This window comes from Apium graveolens, chromosome 4 (assembly GCF_009905375.1).
Source record: "Apium graveolens cultivar Ventura chromosome 4, ASM990537v1, whole genome shotgun sequence".
NCBI classification, from domain to species: domain Eukaryota; kingdom Viridiplantae; phylum Streptophyta; class Magnoliopsida; order Apiales; family Apiaceae; genus Apium; species Apium graveolens.
The window spans coordinates 137,919,742-137,933,675 of NC_133650.1; the positions used below are offsets into that span (position 1 = coordinate 137,919,742).

Sequence of the window (13,934 nt, forward strand, 5' to 3'; positions counted from 1 at the left end):
TTCTTTTCTGCTCAGAGCATCAGCCACCACATTTGCTTTGCCTGGATGATAGTTGATGGTATAGTCGTAGTCCTTGATCAGTACGAGCCATCTTCTTTGCCTCATGTTCAATTCCTTCTGGGTGAAGATATACTTCAAACTCTTGTGGTCCGTGTAGATCTCGCACTTTTCCCCATACAGATAATCCCTCCAAATCTTCAATACAAACACTATAGCTGCCAATTCCAGATCATGAGTTGGATACTTCTCTTCGTGTGGTTTCAACTGTCTTGAAGCATAGGCTATCACTTTATCATACTGCATCAAAGCACATCCTAATCCTTTGTAAGACGCGTCACTATAGATTACAAAATTTCCTTGGTCATCCGGTAAGACTAGCACTGGTGAAGATACTAATCTATTCTTTAATTCTTGGAAACTTTCCTCACACTTCTCGTCCCATTCAAATTTATGATTCTTCCTGGTGATCTTTGTCAATGGCGTAGCTATCTTCACAAAATCTTGCACAAATCTTCTGTAATAACCTGCTAATCCCATGAAACTTCTTACTTCTGTTGGTGTCTTTGGTCTCTCCTAGTTTATTATGGCTTCAATCTTTGCCGGATCCACTTCCACTCCTTTATTGCTAATCACGTGCCCGAGAAATCGTACTTCTTTTAACCAAAATTCACACTTGGAAAACTTTGCGTACAATTTCTCCCATCGCAGTATCTCAAGAACTATCCTCAAGTGCTCTGCATGCTCTTCTTCTATTTTAGAATAGATCAAGATGTCGTCTATGAACACGATCACGAATTTATCCAAATACTTCTTGAATACTCGATTCATCAGATCCATGAAAGCTGCTGGTGCGTTGGTTAATCCAAATGTCATCACTAGAAACTCATAATGCCCATATCTGGTTCTGAATGCGGTCTTCGGAATGTCTTCAGGCTTGATTTTCAGTTGATGATATCCGGACCTTAAATCTATCTTAGAAAACCATACAGCGCCTCTCAATTGGTCAAACAAATCATCGATCCTTGGCAACGGGTACTTGTTCTTAATGGTCAGCTTATTCAGTTCTCGATAGTCAATACACAGTCACATATTCCTGTCCTTCTTCTTGACAAATAGTATTGGTGCACCCCACGGGGATATACTGGGTCTTATAACTCCTTTCTCCAAAAGATCTTGCAGCTGAGTTGCCAATTCCTTCATCTCCACTGGTGCCATCCGGTACGGAGCTTTAGAAACTGGTTCTGTTCCGGGTGCTAGATCAATCACAAATTCAATTTCTCTGTCGGGAGGTAATCCTGGAAGATCATCTAGAAAGACATCTGGAAATCCATTGACAACTGGAATCGCTTCTAGTGCTGAAACTTCTTTGCTGGTGTCTACAACATGGGCCAAATACGCTTCGCAATTCTGACGCAATAACTTCTTCACTTGAGCTATTGTTAAAAACTTCTTCTCTTGCTTATTCCCTCGAAATATTATTTTCTTTTTGCTATCCCAGGTCTGAAGTCTTACTTTCCTATTCTTACAATCAATCTGAGCGTTATTTTATGACAAACAATCCATTCCTAAGATAACATCAAATTCTCCCAACTTAAAAGGTATCAAGTTGGCATGGAAATGATGTCCTCCTATCTCAATATCACACCTCGGGCATACTTAGTTGACGAAAACTTGGTCCTTATTAGCTAATTCTATCATTAGAGCTTGTTCTAACAACTTAACTTCGCAATGCCGTTTATCGACAAAATCTTGAGAAATAAATGACCTTGTAGCTCCAGAATCAAATAAAACTTTAGCATCTACGGAGTTGACTGGAAGCGTACCTGCAACCACGTCTGAACTCTGAACAGCATCCTTCATAGTCATATTGAATGTCCTGGCCTTTGGCTGATTCTTTGCTGGTGCCCCCTCAGTCCTTGGCACACCCTGAGAGGATGGTCCTGTGATCTGTGGTATATTTGCACCTTGAGCTTGCTCTTTACAGTTGTTGGCGTAATGACCTGTCTTCCCGCATCGAAAACATGGAACTTCTGGCACCTGATTGCGGCACTCATATGCATGATGTCCCTTCATATTGCACTTGTAGCACACAGAATTAGCTTTGCAAATCCCATAATGTTTTCTGCCACAAAACTTGTAATCTGGCATGGGTGGATGATTGGGCCTGTGCTGATTTGAATTCTGAAAACGGTTGCCTTGTCCTCCATTTCCTGATTGTGGTCTCTTGAATCCCTCATTCCTATTACCCTGAAATCCTGGCCTTTTGTTGAAACGGTCCTGAAAATTACCTTGTTGCTGACCTCCTTCTGAGATTTCTATTTTCCTTTTCTTCCCATCCTTTCCTTTCTGAGACATGTCACTCCTACTTTTAATCACCATTGCTTTCTGAACCACTTCCACATATGAAGTCAACTCAAACATGGCCACTCTGTTCTGAATCCAAAATTTTAATCCCTGTTCAAATCTTCTGGCTTTCTTTTCATCTGTGTCAACCTGATCTGGCACAAACCTCGCTAACTTAGTAAACTTAGCTTCATACTAAGCGACAGTAAGATCACCCTGGGTCAGGTTCAAGAATTTAATCTCCATTTGATTCTTCATATACCTTGGGAAATACTTCTACAGGAACAGCTCTGTGAATCTCTCCCAAGTTATAAATTCACCTCCTTCCAATGCTCTCGTGGATTCCCACCAATAGTTCGCCTCACCCTTCAGAAAGTAGCTTACAAACTTGGTCTTCTGTTCAGTGACTAATTCAAAAGCCTTTTCCATCTCCTTGAGCCATGCATTGGCTTCCACAGGATCAGCACTTCCCTTGAACTCAGGTGGCTTTACTGCTTGGAACTGCTTGAAAGTCACTGCAGGTGGTGCTGTTGCTTGTTGTTGTTGCTGTTGTTGCTGCTTCGTAAGATGAAACATCTGCTGCTGCATCAGTCCCAACATCTGGACAATCGCGGGATCCGTACGACTCTCGGTACAATCCTCTCCTGAATCATTCCTTCTCTTTGGTGTCATTATTCTGGTAAGAAACAAGCAACATATATAATAATCTGTCAAGCATTGTGTCAAATATGTAGCAATTCCTTAGCATATCAAAATTCTCAAACATTATCTCTTCTCAAAATATCATAAACTTGCTACCATTTTAACACAAGCGACATGATTATCACATAATCCTGCTTATTATCTCGAGAATAATAACACAAAGAAACTTGATGAAGAATTATCCAAACCTTTTAACCTTTTACTCCAAATCTCAAATAAACCAACAAATAGTGGATAGGGTTGCAACACAACCTTCTAACCTCTCTTCCAACACTTCTTACCACTCTCAAAACCAACAAAATAACAAGGCAATAACACAAAGGCCTAAGGCTAAACGCAAAACAGGAAACCTAAACAACTTAACTATATCCCAGCCCAATAACCTAAATTAAATCCTACAAAAGCTAAACTACACGCGCCTATCTTATGTGATCTTCCTATGACTCACTATGACAATCCTAAGCCTGTTTCAATGACTATAACCTATAGCTCTGATACCAACCTGTGACGCCCTCCAAACCCGGGGTCTAGATTTGGGGGTCACTAGCCAATAAACTATAATAAAATAATCACAGCGGAATAATATAATAAATATGACCCCTTGCATGCTCTGGATCGATCACAGGTTATAGTATGAAACAGGCACTAATATAAACCAACTGTTATTACAAACCATAAGTCTAATTAGTTTACAACTTATTCAAATTTTATTACAAACCTTTATACTATTCAGGCGTCCCAAACTGTCTACCTGAAAACACACCAACCTATCTACAAGCACTTGACCTCTAATCAAACCTGGAATTCAAGCCTGCTCCGGTTTAGCTGAAAGATTAGATTAATAAACAAGTATGAGCGAAGAGATGCTCAGCAAGTAATATAAAGTTTGTAAGTGAACAACAATAACAATATCCGAGTAAAAGTTAAAGCTAATATAAACTTTAAAGTTTGAGCGACATTTTAATCAAACAAAATTATGCACTATGCTGTTCCTGATGATCAGTCACGAAACAACACCGGTATTGCGCAGCCATACCGTAAATATAGGTATCGATATCCCGCAGCCATACCGTACCTATTGGATATCCATGAAGAAGGCATATATTCGCCTAGCAAGATATTACACTTTCGTATAATAACTCATGCTAGATCGGTGCCTCGGCCTCTTACGCTAACCAATAACCAATTCACAAAATCAATTTTGATTAAAGGAGTCGGGTCAATGACATCCTTATCTATTCAACTCCCCATGTCACATGGTCCGGAGTTATCTTAACAACTGATGGCGAAATAACCAGAATAATTAGTTATTCGCTAATCTCAATTCAAAGTTTCACTGTATGGAGTATATCTGGATAGTATAGTTATTCACTATCTATCGAATCAAAAGATTGGTTCTAGCAGAATGATTTCTAGAATAAGAGAATGTCAATAAATATAGGAGTATGGATATTCAATGCGCTATCAGAGTATTTATAAACAATTCTTATATTTTGAATATGCAAAACAATAAGCTATTCTGAATTTAGAATATGGGAGAATACTTGCCTGGTATGCTCTCTAACTTTTCACTAAAACTCTGGCTTATAACTGCTGGCTATCAACTCCGTCTAGCACTTGACCACACTCCTTGCTATTCGATTCTATAAACAAAAGAACTATCTTAATTGACAGAACCAAACTCAATCGACGTAACTATACGTCTTGACATCTACCCGATCGTTTATAACTAGTATGACATTTTAAAACTGTAAACAGATAGCATTCATATCACGTAACACATAATCATGGCATTCGTATAACACGTAATCACATAATTCATGCAATACATAAGTCAGATCATTAAAAGATACGTCCTAGGGCGTTCAGAATTAAAATGAGGTCAATATTAGCATTTACCGATCAAATAGCGACTCAAACTGATACACAAATCAAATGACATTGCAATACAAAAGAAATGAGGACTCAAAAGTATTTTTATTGAAAGCGTAATATTTTTCTGAGTCTATACGCGTTCATTTCGTATTAAACGGACGAACAGTTTAATTATTATGAATAAAATAAGAAATAAATAGAAATAAATCAATTAATAATAATATTAATTGACTTTTAATTACCAAAATATAATTTTTAAAACCTTAAAAATAATTTTTAGAAATTATTTGAATTAATTATAAATAATTTACATTTATTTAACTATTTATAAATAAAATTAATTGATTAATTGATTTTTAATCAATTAATTAAATTCATAAATAATTAACTAAAATAAATTATAAATAATTAAATGAAATTATATTTTTTGAAAATAATTAAAGAAAATAATTTTAGGAAATTAAAATAATTAAGAAAATAATTTTTAGAATTTAAAATAATTATTAAATGATTTTTGAAATTAAAATAAATGATTTTCAAAAATAGAAAATGAATTTTGATTTATTTTTAAAACAGAAAATCTCCAAAAACAGAATTCTAGAAATCAACTGGGGTCTAGGGGATTAAAATCGGGTTATTTCCGGTTTTGAAAACGGGTCAGTGGTCGGGTAAACGGGTCAAACCCCCCTGAAGAACACCGGCAGCAGTTGCTAGAATCCGGCCGCCGCGGACAATTTCCGGCCAGCCCTTCCCTAGCCTCTAATCAGCTCGTTTTCACGAGTTTTAGCACCCAGATCGACTTTAAAACACTACAGCAACACACCGATGACATCATCGACATCAATCACTCACCAGAGTGATTTTTCCGGCCACACCCTCCATAAAAACCGGTCGACTCAAGAACAATCCGGCCAAACACCCAACTTCGCCATTCCCGTACCAAATCAAACGATTCCGATGCAAAAACGAAGCTAATTTCATACTCAAACGAATCATAATCTTACAAACATCAGAAAATCAACAACAACTCCAGAAATCAAAAACAAACAAACGTAAAAACCCAAAAACTCGGTTTTAATGAAATCTTAATCAAAATTAACGAATCGATATACCAAATCGTTCTTTAGGATCCCAGGAACATCAATCAAGCAACCAAATTATCAAAAAATCTCTTAATAATAAAAAACGAATTCTTAAGAATAAGAACACCCAAAAATTCGATTTTTATAAATACTATACCTCAATTCAAGATATTGATACCAATAGAAAGCTCTCGTCGAGGGGATGATTTTGACTACTAGAACGTCTGATTTGGTTCCCTAAATCGATCAAAATCACGATTGAAGTTGTTGCCCAGTATTTTACCCCCAAGAATGTTCTTGGTTTTTATGAATTTTTTGATTTTTAATATAATAAAAAAAATAAATAATTAAAACCAGTTCTGCTATTTATATTTTCACAAAAAGTGTACCCCAAAATAAATTAAGGGTGTTTTTATCCCCTAATTATAATAATTATGGCCCCAAAATAATAATTACGGGGAATAATTTTAAAAACGATAAAATACAAAATTAATGTCAAAATTCCCCAAAAATTGCGAATAATTCGAAAATACAAAAATAAAGGGTATTTGAAATACGAATAATTTTATCAAAATAAAAACACCGATTTTGTGGGGTTTGTCGTCCCGGTGGGGTCCCGGTCCAATGATTTTTGAAAAACAGGAACGATCCCTAAATTACCAGAAAAACCCGATAACACATAAAATGTATTGAAACACGCGTAAAATGAAATAAAACGAGTATCTTAATAAATATGCAAATAAATACGAGTTCGAATTGCATATCGATTCATATAATTGCAGTTTAAACACATATTAATTAATCAAAAAAAAATTCTTGGCCCGAACGGAAACACACATAACAATTATAACAACTAATATCATGGCAATAATCACCTTAAATTTATAAAACACAAAATATTTATTTATTTAACACATAATATTCACATAATTTTCCCGGATATTACAGATTGTGTAACTGTGCTCTATATAAAGCATAGATTAGGTCCATGCTATAAGCATTGCAAACATTGTTATATCATTCGCATAACCTAGCAGCTCTCAAGGATATTTATTCATCCTTTTGAGAGAGTATATTTGTAATCAGTTTTTATCTGTTAATATAAAAACTGTTGATTCTTTTGAAGCTTTGTCAAATAATTTGCATAAACTGTATTCATCCCCTCTACAGTTGATTACAGACCTAACAATTGGTATCAGAACTTGTTGTTGACATACAAACAGTTTAAGATCTGAAAATCAATCTTTAATGGCTAGAAAAAGAAGCACCATAGAATCCACAACCACCACCCCCAGCCACATCACAGATTAGTAGCGACATGAGTAGGTATGAATCCATCAAGGTGCCAATTCCAAAGATACATGAATATGCAATATGGAAAGTCTGTATGGCCATGTGCTTGGAAGATACATATCCTAAATATCTAAGCAGGATTTATGATGGTCCTTATAAACCAATGAAGGTAGCTGTTTCTGTTGCAGGAGAACCAGAAAAGATGGTTGACAAAGAAAGGAAGGACTACACTCCTAAAGATCTTTCATCTATTATGAAGGATGTAAAAGTCAGACACATCTTGCACAACAGTCTTGATAGTGTTATGTCCAATAGAGTTATTGGATGTAAAACAACAAAAGAGATATGGGATGCTTTAGAAGTAAAGTGTCAAGGCACAACTGATATCAAGAAGAAGAGGGGGACAGTTCTTACTCAAGAATATGAGCACTTTGACTCAAGAGAGAATGAGTCCTTAGCTGAGATCTATGACAGATTTCAGAAGCTGCTAAATGACCTGTCTCTTGTCGACAAGGAGTATGATTTAGTGTAATCTTTCCCATGAGGGATTTTAAATAATGCAAGTACGACATTCTCAAAAAAGCAAATATGAATTTCTAAGACTCGAGGAACGTGATTTAATATGGGAAGGTAAAAGAGAACATGAGATTTTGAGAAAGTTAATGTTAAATTTTCGGTATAAAGACGATCCTTAAATAATAATGTATAAGTAAAAGCATTTATAAAAAGACTCAATATATCCTTTATATATAATATATAATGATCGTAAGGTATTTGTTATCCAAAATTTTGTTTACCGCCAAAACAATCTCAACTATTGATTTGATCAAATAAAAAACAGAAGATTAAGATTATATCTTATTAGAATAAGTAAATTTTTTAATACAATCATAAATAAAAAATGATTAATGAAATATAAATTTTGATATAACACTCTAATACAATCCTAAATATAATATTAACAAATTTAACCAATCATAAATATAAAAAGATTATATTATTTTTACTACTATTCAAAAACCAATATAAGATACAATTATACAATAGTGGATATAATATGATTAGATATTTTATAATATATAGCTGTAATTTAATTTCTCATTAATATATTTTTCAATATATGCATATATGTTACAATAATATTATAAAAACTATAAAAAATAAAAACAATAATGCAATAGTGTCAAAAATAACTATATATACATATTAAAAATTTTAAAAATAAATTTAAAAAAAATTAAAGTTAAAAAGGTAAAATTTAAAAATGTTGCATCGCACGGGATATTAGCTAGTAACTCATAATCTTGATAATAAAAATTCAAAAGAAACATGAAACTGAGAATAGAAGAGAAGTGTGTCAATAGTTGGGTGTGGGAGCAGGTATAGAAATTCCTAGGAGGGCTGAAGGAATAGATGGGATGTAGAAACAAGTAATGGTGCAGAATTTTATGGATGTTACTAAGACGTGATGGGATATAGAAATTTTACGGGGCTTGTGTAACGAGCGTGACAAGAAACTTATACAACAAGTTTCAATTCCCGGGAGTGATAAACTGGATGATTGGTACTGGATTTTGGAGGATGACTATAACTTTTCGGTTAAGTGGGTATAGATAGTTAAGGGTGAATCAGAATGCGTAGACAGAAAGTTCTGGTTGAAGCTATGGTCATTGAAAGCCACTAATCTAGTTTGGCATGCAGCTAGGGGTGTGTTACCCACAACAAATGCACTACGGTACAAATTGGGTCAATATATCGCATCTATGCTCTTGGTGTCAAGATATTACAGAAACAGATGTACATGTTTTGTTCAACTGTGTTTTTGTTAAGGAGGTTTGGGCACCAGTGGGATTGCAAAATAGTGTATTGGCTGATGTAGTGATACGGTTATAAATGTGGTGCGACGGGCGTTTGAATTAATTAGTGATCAGCATTGTGGGATGATTGGGTTGCTGTGTTGGTGCTTGTGAAGTAGAAGCAATAGATGGGTGTGGGAGAAGGCGTATATTTCAAAATTTGGCGTTAAATCAATGGCTTCTAACATGCTTGTGGAGTGGGATAAAGCTCGAGACGAAGAAGGACAGAATCATGACACTGGTCAAGGTCGGAATAGAAAGTGGTTCAAGCCCCCGCCTAGGTGGCTTAAAATTAATACAGATACAGTTTGTAGTCAAGGAAATAAGGTGGGTTGTGTAGTATGGGATGAACATAGAGCTTTTCTTCGAGCCGAACAAATATAATGTGAGGTCGACCACTTGCGAGGGAAGTAGAAGCCTTAAGTTTCAAGGAGGCTTTATCTTGGATGCAGGAGTGGAGATCGTATAAATGTATCTTTGCGTAGGATGCTAAATCTTAGTTGATGCACTTCATGGTTGCCAAGGAAGATCGACATTTCATACGCTCGTTGAGGATTGTCAGGATTTACTTAAACACTTTATAAAAGTGTTAGTTGTGTTTGTTCACCGATCTACGAATAGTGTAGCCCATTCATTAGCATAAACTGCTTATTCAATGTCATGTGTTAAGGAGTGGTGTTTTACTGCTCCTGATTTTCTATTGTGTAATCTTGCCCTTGAGGGATTTTAAATACTGCAAGTACGAAATTTTCAAAAAACACATACGAATCTCTAATACTCGAGGAACGTGATTAATGTGGGAGGGTAAAAAAGAACATTAGATTTTGAGAAAGTTGAAGTAAAATTTTTGGTATAAAGACGATCCTTAAATAATAATGTATGTGTAAAAGCATTTATAAGCAGACTCATTATATCCTTTATATATATAATATATAATGATCATAAGGTATTTGTTATCCAAAACTTTGGTCATGTACTGCCAAAACAATCTCAACTGTTGATTTGATTAAATAAAAAACAGACGATTAAGATTATATCTTATTATAATAAGTAATTTTTTTTAATACAATCATAAATAAAAAATAGTTACTGAAATACAAATTGTGATATAACACTCTAATACAATCGTAAATATAATATATTAACATATTTAACCAATCATAAATATAAAAAGATTATATTATTTTTACTACTATTCAAAAACCAATATATGATACAATTATACAATAGTGGATATAATATGATTAGATATTTTATAATATATAGTTGTAATTTAATTTTTCATTAACAAAATATTAAAAAAAAATGTTTCTCTCTCTACACCCTCTATCTGCCTTCTCTCTAGAAAATACGTAACCCTGGATTAGCCGCCTTCCTTTCCCCACCTTTTCTTCATCAGATGTAAACACGCCCAACCTAAATCCTTCATCTTCTAGCTGAATCTAAAACCCAAACACTAAATTTCTTATTATTATTACCTTGTAATCTATTATCTTTTATTACTTTATCAAGATGGTTAATTATTATTCAGACTTTGTGCCAAATTTTATGCAAGATACGGATAATGATGCGATGGACGAGATCCAGTCTCGTAGGGAAGTAGAGGACTTCCCGATTCTGATAGCGAGTGGTGGAGAGCGAACTAGTTGCGAAGAACATGTCACTTCAAGCTCTCTCATGGGTGGAATACCTGTAGAAAATGTTGTTATGGAAGACTGGAATAATTCAGATGATGAGGCCCACCATGAATCTCATTAAGAAGCTATGGAGCGTATGTCTATTAACAGAGCATCAAAATTGGCCTATGCGTCAAATTAGAATGAAAGAGAGGAGCTTTTTTCTCGTAGGAAGAAGGTTAGAGCAATATGGATGGCAATGGAAATACAAGGTCTATCTTGGGCAGAGCTTGAAAAAGAACAGTTCAACTATGTAGGACAGTTTGAGAGGAGCACTAACTTGTTCAATAAAATTTGCACCGAAAGGGATGATTGTGGCATTCCAGTTAAGCACGCTTTTGTTTCGGGTAAGAGCGGGGGAATTGGTGTTACAGACAAGAAAATTGGTATTACAGATAAGGAGTTTGATTCTACAGGTAACATACCCAAGGCATTTGATGATTTACTCATGAGAAATTCTGGTGAAAGTTCGGGTACTAAAGTTGCTCAAGGTAATGTTATATTAGATTCTCCTGTTAAAACCAAATCTTGGTCACAAGTAGTTAATGATGCTCCAATTATGCAGAAAATTAGATTTTCTTATGTACCTCTTCCTGAAGGATCAACAGTTGTTACCCCTCAAGATGATGTGCTAAAAAAGGGCAATGATAAGTTCAGAACAACCATTGTCGGAAAATTTACCAAGGGGACTGTCTCCAATAATAAAGTTTGTAAATTTGCGAAGACCATGTGGGATAAAGGAGGTGGATTATTGGGTGTCTCGCAGAAAGATAATCGAACGTTCCACTTTAAATTTGATTTAATTTCTAACATGAATAAAGCTTAGTCAAGAGGCACTTGGTACTTGGAGAAACAACCTCTGGTCATGCTTTCCTGGGGAGCTTCTGTTGGCTCAGTTAAGTCACTACCTCTTTGGGTAAGATTTGAACAAGTCCCAGATTGTTATTGGACGGAAGAAGGGTTAAGTGTTTAGCTAGTACCATTGGGCCTCCATTAGATTCTAATGAGTTAACTTCTAAACTAGAGGTTTTGCCTTTTGTAAAAATGTGTGTCGAGTACACGATTGGCAATGATTTACCGAACATTTTAGATGTGACAGTGCTGGACCCGGTTTCTAATGAAAAATCTATCACCATAGTGCTGGTAGGCTATCCTAATAAGCCTTTGATCTGCATAGGATGTAAATATCTAGGCCACCTGATTGGTGCTTGTCCTAATGTCACTAGGAAATGGGTCTGGAAACAAAAACAAGTTAATGTGGAGATTGATTCTACTCTTAAGCAGCCATCAAATGTGGAGAAGAATGACTCTAGTACGGTTCATGATAGAGGAGGTGATGAAAATGAGGAGCCTACAAATGGCCCAACAGGCGCAGAAGATGGAGGAGCTGATGAAAATGAGTCTAGAGAGGGCTTGGCAACTGTTGGTGAATCTGGTAATGATGTTGAGGGTTGGCACACGGTGGGTAAGAAGAAAGGCACATGTACATTACAAGCTCATGTTGCTAACCCTTCTATTATTCTAGTCCTTTGACTAATGACTCTCCATCTCCTGCAATCACTTTTAAGAAACTAAAAATAGTGGATGAAATTGACAAAAAGCGAGCAGCTAGGTATGGAGTGAAACAAGTGCAACTTTCAAAATTTTAGGGGAAACGGGCGCGTAAGGCGCTTGGGGGTTCATCTTCTTAACTCATCCTATATTAGTAGATTTTTGTACATATAATATTAGGGGTTTGAATAATAAACAAGATTTTGTGAAGGATTTTATTCGTCACAATAAAATTAGTATGATAGCATTATTGGAGACTCATGTCCAACAAGAATCAGCTGAACGCATTTCCAGGAATCTTTCCTCACATTTCACGTGGGTGTTTAACTATCATTACCACTCCAATGGTAAGATTTGGTTAGGTTGGGACAACACGATTTGGAAGGTATCAGTGATCTCGGTTTCTACTGAACAAATTTCTTGCTCGTTCAGAAACTAGCAACAGGGGAGAGTCTTGCTGTATCTTTTGTGTATGGCCTAAATACTGCTCAGGAAAGAAGATTACTTTGGAGGGATTTAACAGGTTTTCAAAATCTTATTGGGGACAATACTCCGTGGAGTTTATTAGGGGATTTTAATATATGTTTAGGTCCTGAAGAAACTAATAAAGGTAGGGTTTGGACTAGTAGTATGCTGGAGTTTCGTGATTTTATCGTGCAATTGGATCTGTCAGATTTAAGTTGTACTGGGCCTAGATTAACTTGGTTGGATAGTTGTATAGTTGATCCTTGCTTCAAAAAACTTGATCGGTGCCTTGTTAATGGAAGCTGGTTGGGGTTTTACTATGTCTAATGATATGGTTCTACCTCGGGGGTTATCAGACCACTGTCCAATAATAATTAGTATAACTCAAGAGTATTCTCGCATCCACAAACCTTTCCAGTTCTTTCTGTATTTGCTTGACTCCCCGGATTTTTTGATCATTATTAAAGAAGCTTGGGAAGAAGAAATTTTTGGTGATCCTTGGTTTATTTTGACCACTAATCTTAAGAAATCCAAAGTAGGGTTATAGAGGCTTAATAATTCTAGGGGAAATCTTCATACTGCAGTAGAGGTAGCTTGTAATGCTCTTCTTGATTTTCAGCTCGCAATGACATCAGATCCGACAGAGTAGCAGTTTACTGAGGAAGCTAATCTCAGAGTAGATCTTCAAAAGCATTTAAAGGAAGAAGAGGTGTTCCTTATTCAAAAATCAAGAGTGAATTGGCTGAAATGTGGTGACAATAATAACAGGTATTTCTTCAATGCTTGTAAGGGTCGATGGAACTCAAACAAGATACTCATGTTGACAAATTCTACTGGAAATACGCATACATCTCATAAGAAAATCTCTGAAGTGGCAGTTGATTATTTTCAATCTATGTTGGGAGGTGATGTCCAGGTAAATGAATTTTCAGAAGAAATTGTTTTACCCCATCTGTTAGACGAGCATAAGGATTTTCTTGCTGCCCCTTTTATCGAGTTTGATGTGTTGAGTACCTTAAAGCATTTGGCAAAACATAAGTGCCTAGGGCCTGATGGACTCCCAGTTGAGTTCTTCTTAGAAGCTTAGGAAG

General features: G+C 35.6%; 1 long non-coding RNA gene across 1 annotated transcript; it reads left to right on the plus strand.

Annotated features, from left to right (window-relative positions):
• The first annotated feature begins 10,470 nt into the window (after window positions 1–10,470).
• Window positions 10,471–12,591, plus strand: LOC141720237 (uncharacterized). Its single transcript, XR_012574226.1, has 2 exons — window positions 10,471–11,318; window positions 11,393–12,591. It is a non-coding gene; the product is annotated as an uncharacterized LOC141720237 (long non-coding RNA).
• Window positions 12,592–13,934: the final 1,343 nt, after the last annotated feature.